At 61.0% G+C, this 6,000-nt stretch overlaps 1 long non-coding RNA gene across 1 annotated transcript; it reads right to left on the bottom strand.

Moving 5' to 3' along the window:
• Positions 1 to 362: 362 nt before the first annotated feature.
• Positions 363 to 4,048, bottom strand: LOC117095851. Its single transcript, XR_004442206.1, has 3 exons — positions 3,445 to 4,048; positions 854 to 997; positions 363 to 468 (listed from the first exon to the last, which is right to left on the bottom strand). It is a non-coding gene; the product is annotated as an uncharacterized LOC117095851 (long non-coding RNA).
• Positions 4,049 to 6,000: the final 1,952 nt, after the last annotated feature.

Raw genomic sequence — 6,000 nt, 5'->3', positions numbered from 1 at the left:
GTGCGTAAATGCAGCCTGGGTCAAAGGGTCAGGTTATTAAAGGTAAACACACACACCCTCTAAGGCTAGTGCAGCGGGGAGGCAGTGGGAGGAGCTGCAGGGGAGCCCACGGAGAGAATAGAGCCTCCTAAGGACCCCCAGCACCCACTTCCTAGGGGGTGAGCTGCAGCCGGAGCCCCTGGGTTCGCCCAGGCCTAGGATCTGCCTTTGGGGCCCTCTGACACCAGCCCTGCCCAGGAGTGCCAGCCCAGCCCTGCAGTGGGAGCACGTGGGGCTCTCTGGGGAGCAGGCTGGCCCTGACCCCAGCAGGAGATGCAGTTCAGGGATCTCCCCAGAGGGGGGGTCCTGCCGAGGTGCACCTGCCTGTCTGCTGGTGGCTTGGCTTCCTAACCCCATGGCAATCCTGCTGCACACTTCCGGAAGTTTCCACCAGCAATCCCGTGAGCTCTGGGTCTGCACTTCAGCTCTCTGCATGGAAAAGGACACCTGCTTTGTAAGTAACCCACGTGTCCGTGGCCCCAGTTCAGAAGCAGGGTTGTCCCTGAAGCTGCCGGTGGCCCCGGGTTGCTGGGAGCAGAGGATCAGCACAGTACAGCAGTGTTCCCGCCCAGGGCAAAGCCAGGACAAGGCCTTATAGGCCAGGAAAGGGGAGGGTGGTGGCTCCCTGCTGGGCCACCAGACGGAAGGTAAACAGCGCCGGGGGCTGGTCGCTACTGTCTCCAGGCAAGAATGCACAGGCCGCTCCCCAGGCAGGTGCGTTCCCCAGGGAGGGTTCTGCCCTCTGAAGGCCACCCACACAGGTGGCCTCTTCAGTGGCTGAGAGGTCACAGGCTGCTGCGTTCCCTGTCCTTACCCAGCTCTGACCGCCTGGTGAACTTGGGCTGTGCACACAGAGGGGTTTCTCCACACAGCAGAGCGTCATGTCCACCGTGTCCCGTGACTGTCTGCCTCACGTATCGGAGAAAGGTGGCTGGAGCCAGTTCTCACCTCGGGCTGCCTGTCGGGGGCAAAGGTGCCCTGGAGGGGCCTCACATCATCGTCCCCAACCCCAGTCTTGTCCCGCCCACCTGGACGCACCCTGACCCTGAACAGCTGCCCCACTGTCAGCCCCCAGGTAGTCGTTCTCAGCCCCTGGACACCCTGCTCTTTCATGCCCATTGAGTGCAGGGCAGAGGGTCTCAGCCCCAGATGCACAGTGTGTGTGTGTCGTGGAGGGAGACAGAGAAACGGTCAAAATCCTGAGACACACTGTCTGCTGTTATGCTTGTGAACGTGTGCTTGCATTGCACACACACATGTGTGCTGTGTACGTGTGTGCACACGTTTTGCACACATGTGTTGTGTGCACGTGTCCTGTACATGTGCTTGATGTGTGTGTGCATGCATATGTATGTGCAAGCAAGTGTGTTGTGTGGGTGTGCATGGGAATGTGTGTTTAAGCCCATGTGTATGTGTGTGTGTGTGCGCATGTGTGTATGTGTGTGTGTGCATGTGTGTGCATGCGTGTGTGCATGTGTGCATGTGTGTGCATGTGTGTGTGCCTATTTAAGGGTGCACAAGTTGCTCCTGTAGGCTGGCAGCATGTGTCTGTGGAGCGGTGGGTGGCGCTCACCAGGGCAGCCGAGATCTCCATGGTGGCTCCAGTCTGGTAGGGCCTAAAGGGCGCCCCAGGCCTCCCATTATGCAGCCTGGCTCCCACATGACTCTCAGCGGGCTCATTCCTTGGAGGAGCTGTTAAGAATCCCAGGTATCAAGGGACCCAGAGGAAATAGGACACAGCCCACGTGCCGCTCACCCCCATGCAGAGGCCACCCTGCATGACCCCATGTGCCACGTTCACACCCCTGGGGCAGGCACGGCACCTGCCTCACAGCCTATGGGCACCCTGGCCTGAATTCCTGCCATGCTTCAAGTGCCACCTGGACCAAACAGCCAGTGACCAGAGTCAAGGGGCCACCACCCACCGGGGAACAGGCAGACAAGCAGGAGCTGGCCTGGCAAGCAGAATCTGTGGCTTCATGGGACCACTGTCCCCACCAGGAGCTTCAGAGTATCTGCCTCTCCCTGACCTCACAGGAGCCCCACAAGCCATGCTGGCTGCCCCCTGAAGAGCAGCTGATGACCTCGAATGGCAGGCCTCACACCAGAGCCCCTGCTTCCCCGCCGGGCAGCCTAGGGCTGCCAGCTGGGACGGCAGCAGCTGCCTGGGGAGCTGGGAGCTTTTGATTTGCGTCAGTGCTGAGCTGGCCAGGAGGGGCTCACGCCGGGTGCTCAGCAGCCACTGGGAGTCACAGTGACATCACAGCTCTGGGGGCGCAGAGAGGGTCCTGCAGGAAGACAGGGCTGGCTGCACGCAGCCCAATGCTGTGCCCACACCCATGTCTCCCCAGGAGCCGGGTTTTTAAAAGTAGTTTCCACGATACAAGCACCAGGTCAGTCCCCCAGAGGAGGTGGAAGCCAGAACTGTCTCTCCCACGACGGGCTGCCCTGATGGCCCCCCAGCAGTGGGCCAGCCACCGTGTGGCCACCAAAGGACTCCAGCTAATTGAGGGGCTTGGCAGGAGCTCTGGCCACAGCTGGAAACCTGCAGTTTCACTGAGATGAAAGGGTCCTCAAAGGATCCTCCTGAGAAACGCGGCGGCCAGCAGGGGCAGGAAGAATGCTCACTTCTGGGGTCCCTACAGGGCGCTCCAGGGAGCCCCAGGCATGAGTGCAGCACTTACCTGGGAAAGAGCCAGGTTTGAGTCCAGCTATGTAACCCCACGTGTGTTCCCTCCCGACCTTCCTTCGTTACCGACCCCGCCCACCCAGGAACAGAAGACGTGAGTCATCTCCGACATTCCACGCTTTATCCTTGCAAAGGCCTCCCAGGAAGGCAGCTCCCCACACCCCGCCAACCTACCCTGAGTCAGTCAACAGCCCAGGCACCGTCCAGGTGCCCCCGCCAGCAGGTTGCCCCCAACTCCTGGCAGCAACTGACCCTGACAGCCCCCGACAGCCTGACCTGCCTCCCTCAGCTCACCTCTGCAGACGCCCCCTGCTCCTCAGCTCAGACACCCCACCTCGGCTGATGGCTGAGCTCCAAGACAGCCCCTCTCCCCAGGCTGGAGGGGCCATGCCGGGGCCACAGCTCCCAGTCTGGGGAGGGCTGGCTTTAAACATTGAGGACAGACTCACCTGTGTTTAAAGACCCTGGGCAGAGCCTGCTCGCTGGATCCCGTTCCCAGCCACAAGGAGAGCTGGGTGCCCCTGAGGTTCCTTGCTGGGGCTCTGTCCAGTCCCAGGCCAGGTGGGACTACATTGACCTGTAGCCCCCTGGGGGTGCAAGGTTGGGAGCCCTGCCTAGAGGCAGATGCTCACGCCTTGGTCATCTTTGGAGGACACCTGTCCCTCATCAGGGCTCCCAGCCTGTCCCTTCTCCTCAGCCCCTCAGCCCACCCATACCTGGTGATGTCCCGCGACAGAGGTGCTGCCCTGACGGAGGAGGCCGTCCCACCAGGTGCGATTGTGCTGTCTCCCTAAGCCAGTCTGGCTCTTCACGGACCTTGTTCCAGGTGGAGAATTCCGGGCTCAGGGAGGCTGTGGCCACTCCTGGTCGCACACTCACTGGGGCAGAACTGAGATTCCCATGGGGCTTGTTGCTCAGTCCATGTCTCCCCGCCCCTATGGTAACAGACGGCCAGACACTCAGTGGCTGGAACACGCAGATCCATTCTCAGCCTTCCGGAGGTCGATGTCCCGACCCAGCTCTCACTGACGGAGATGAGAGTGTGGTCCCGGCAGCCTTCCTCCTGCAGGCTCAGGGGGAAGCCACTTCCCTGCCTTTTCCTGCTTCCCAAGGCCACCTGCATTCCCTGGCTTACAGCCTCTTCCTCAGTTCCAAGCCAGCCGTCGGGGGCGGGGCCCTCGTACTGCATCTGATGCTGGGTGTCCGCCCGCCCCTGCCCTCGGTGCTCACACTGGGCCAGCCGGGGAATCCAGGTGCCTCACCACTGCCAGCCGGGTAGGGACCTGCCCCAGCTCCCCTCTGCCATGTAAGGTGAGACAGTTTCACAGGTCCCAGGATTAGGGCGTGGTCACCTTTGGGGCCACTACTCTGTGGGTCATGCTCGACTGAGCTCTGGGGATGCACATGTGTGTCCATCCTGATGGGCCAGGAGGGGTAGGCAGAGCCGCAGGTTGGAGACGCCTGGTTCCTAGAGCGCTATCCTCGTAGGCAGAGGCTGACAGGAGGCTGCATGGCCCATAAGCGCCAGTATCGATAGGGCAGTGGAGGAGGACGCACTGGGATTGTTCACATAAAAATATGAGATTCCAAAAAACGGGGGCTTTGTCAGGAGCACCTGGGACACCTCCCAGATCATTGGGGGTAGTTCACAGTCCCAAGATGAGAGTGTGCTCCAGGAAAGGGTGACCTGCCCCCAGAAGGTTCTCACAGCCGTGGCCAGCAGGGGCTGGGGGTGGCAGCTGCCAGTGTTACTGCGGAGAAGAACAGGAGAGAAAGAGGAAGGAGGCCACAGGACAGAGCTACAGAGGCCGCAGGAAGGAAGAGTGACGGAGGCTGCTGGCGCGCCAAGGATCCAGACCTGGAAGGAAACGGGGTCACACAGACCCTGGAAGGAGCTGGGGTCCCAGGGGAGGGGAAGTGGAGTCTCAGCCCCAGTTGGGCTCCACCCCAGAAACTCAGGCTTCCTTTCCAGCCACACCTGTGCAGTGAAGCCAGTTTCCTCCTGCCTGGGACAGCGCCGCCCACCAGAGCCTACAGCCGCTGCTGGGGTTTGTCCGGGCACCCCTGAGGCTCAGGAGTGGTGGACTCTCCAGAAGAAGCTGGCAGAGAAATGACAGAGTCCCACCTGCTTGCTTCTGCAGACCCTCCCTGGGGCAAGCAGTCACTCTGGGCTCCAGTCCTGGAGTCAAGGGAACAGGAGAGGCCAGCCCAGGATGCAGTGAGGTGCCTCCTTGTCCCCTTGCTCTGAGGGTTGCTCTCTTTGTAGGTCATGACCAATGGACAGCAGGCACTGGCACCGCTCACGCCATCCCATCAGAGGCTTCTGAGCTGGGAAACCAGGGAGCTTCTTTGGTGAAAACAGACGGGATGGGAGCAGGGGAAGGACAGGATGGGAATCAGGAGGGGATGGAGGGAGGGAGGTGGGCAATGCACAGGAGAGAGGAGCCAGCCTGGAAGTTCCCCACCTGCCCTGGCGTGGCATGGCGCAGCATGGCGTGGTGGGTCCTCCTGACCAGGGGCTTTCTTTGCCCTCTCTCCAAGGCTCTCGGACACCAGAGCTGAGCCAGGTCATCACAGCCTGGGGCAGTCAGGACAGGTTCTGGGGCCTGCAGCAGCTCACCCCTCCAGCATAGCACCTGGCCAGTCTGATTCCCAGGATCTTTCCTGCCTTCTCACCACCCCTGGGTTTTGGAGCTTGCCTGGGCTCCGTCGGTGTGAGGCCTGGCTCTCCTGAACAGCCCTGAGACAGGCCCCGGCCCTGAGCTCAGCCTGGACGCTGCGGGCACGGGTGATGCCAGACGCTTTGCCGTGGTGCTGGCCTTGCACAGGTGCTGCTGGGATTCCCTGGCTGCATGTGCCATCCTGGCACGCTGCAAGACAGGCATCTCTCAGAGTCTGGGCAGGAAACAGATGGCCCACTCGTTGGGGGTGTTTGAAGAGATTTGTTCATGAAAAGAGCATTTTCAGAGGTGTTGGCAGGTTGAGGGAAAAATACCAAGGGGCCTGTGGTAGTGGAAGACGTGACCACCCCTAGGACCAAAGAAGCAAAGGAAAGAGAGCTGCTGCCAGAGCTGGGGTCAGAGCCCCGGGGAGGGACCACCTGGCAGGAGGGTGTGCTCCTGGAGGGATGTGGTCAGAAGGCCCCTCCTGTCCTGTCTGTCCTTCCTGAATCTGATGTCCTGCCACCATCTTTGATTGGCTGAAGCCCCAAACAGAAGCCCAAAGGTGAAGGAGCCTAGTGGGAGAAGTCACCTGCCTAGCAGGTAGCTTTC

The sequence above is a fragment of the Trachypithecus francoisi genome, unplaced genomic scaffold, assembly GCF_009764315.1.
Source record: "Trachypithecus francoisi isolate TF-2019V2 unplaced genomic scaffold, Tfra_2.0 Lachesis_group14, whole genome shotgun sequence".
In the NCBI taxonomy this organism is placed as follows: Eukaryota; Metazoa; Chordata; class Mammalia; order Primates; family Cercopithecidae; genus Trachypithecus; species Trachypithecus francoisi.
The sequence above is the reverse complement of the archived record's forward strand: the minus strand, read 5'-3'. Positions and strand labels throughout refer to the sequence as shown.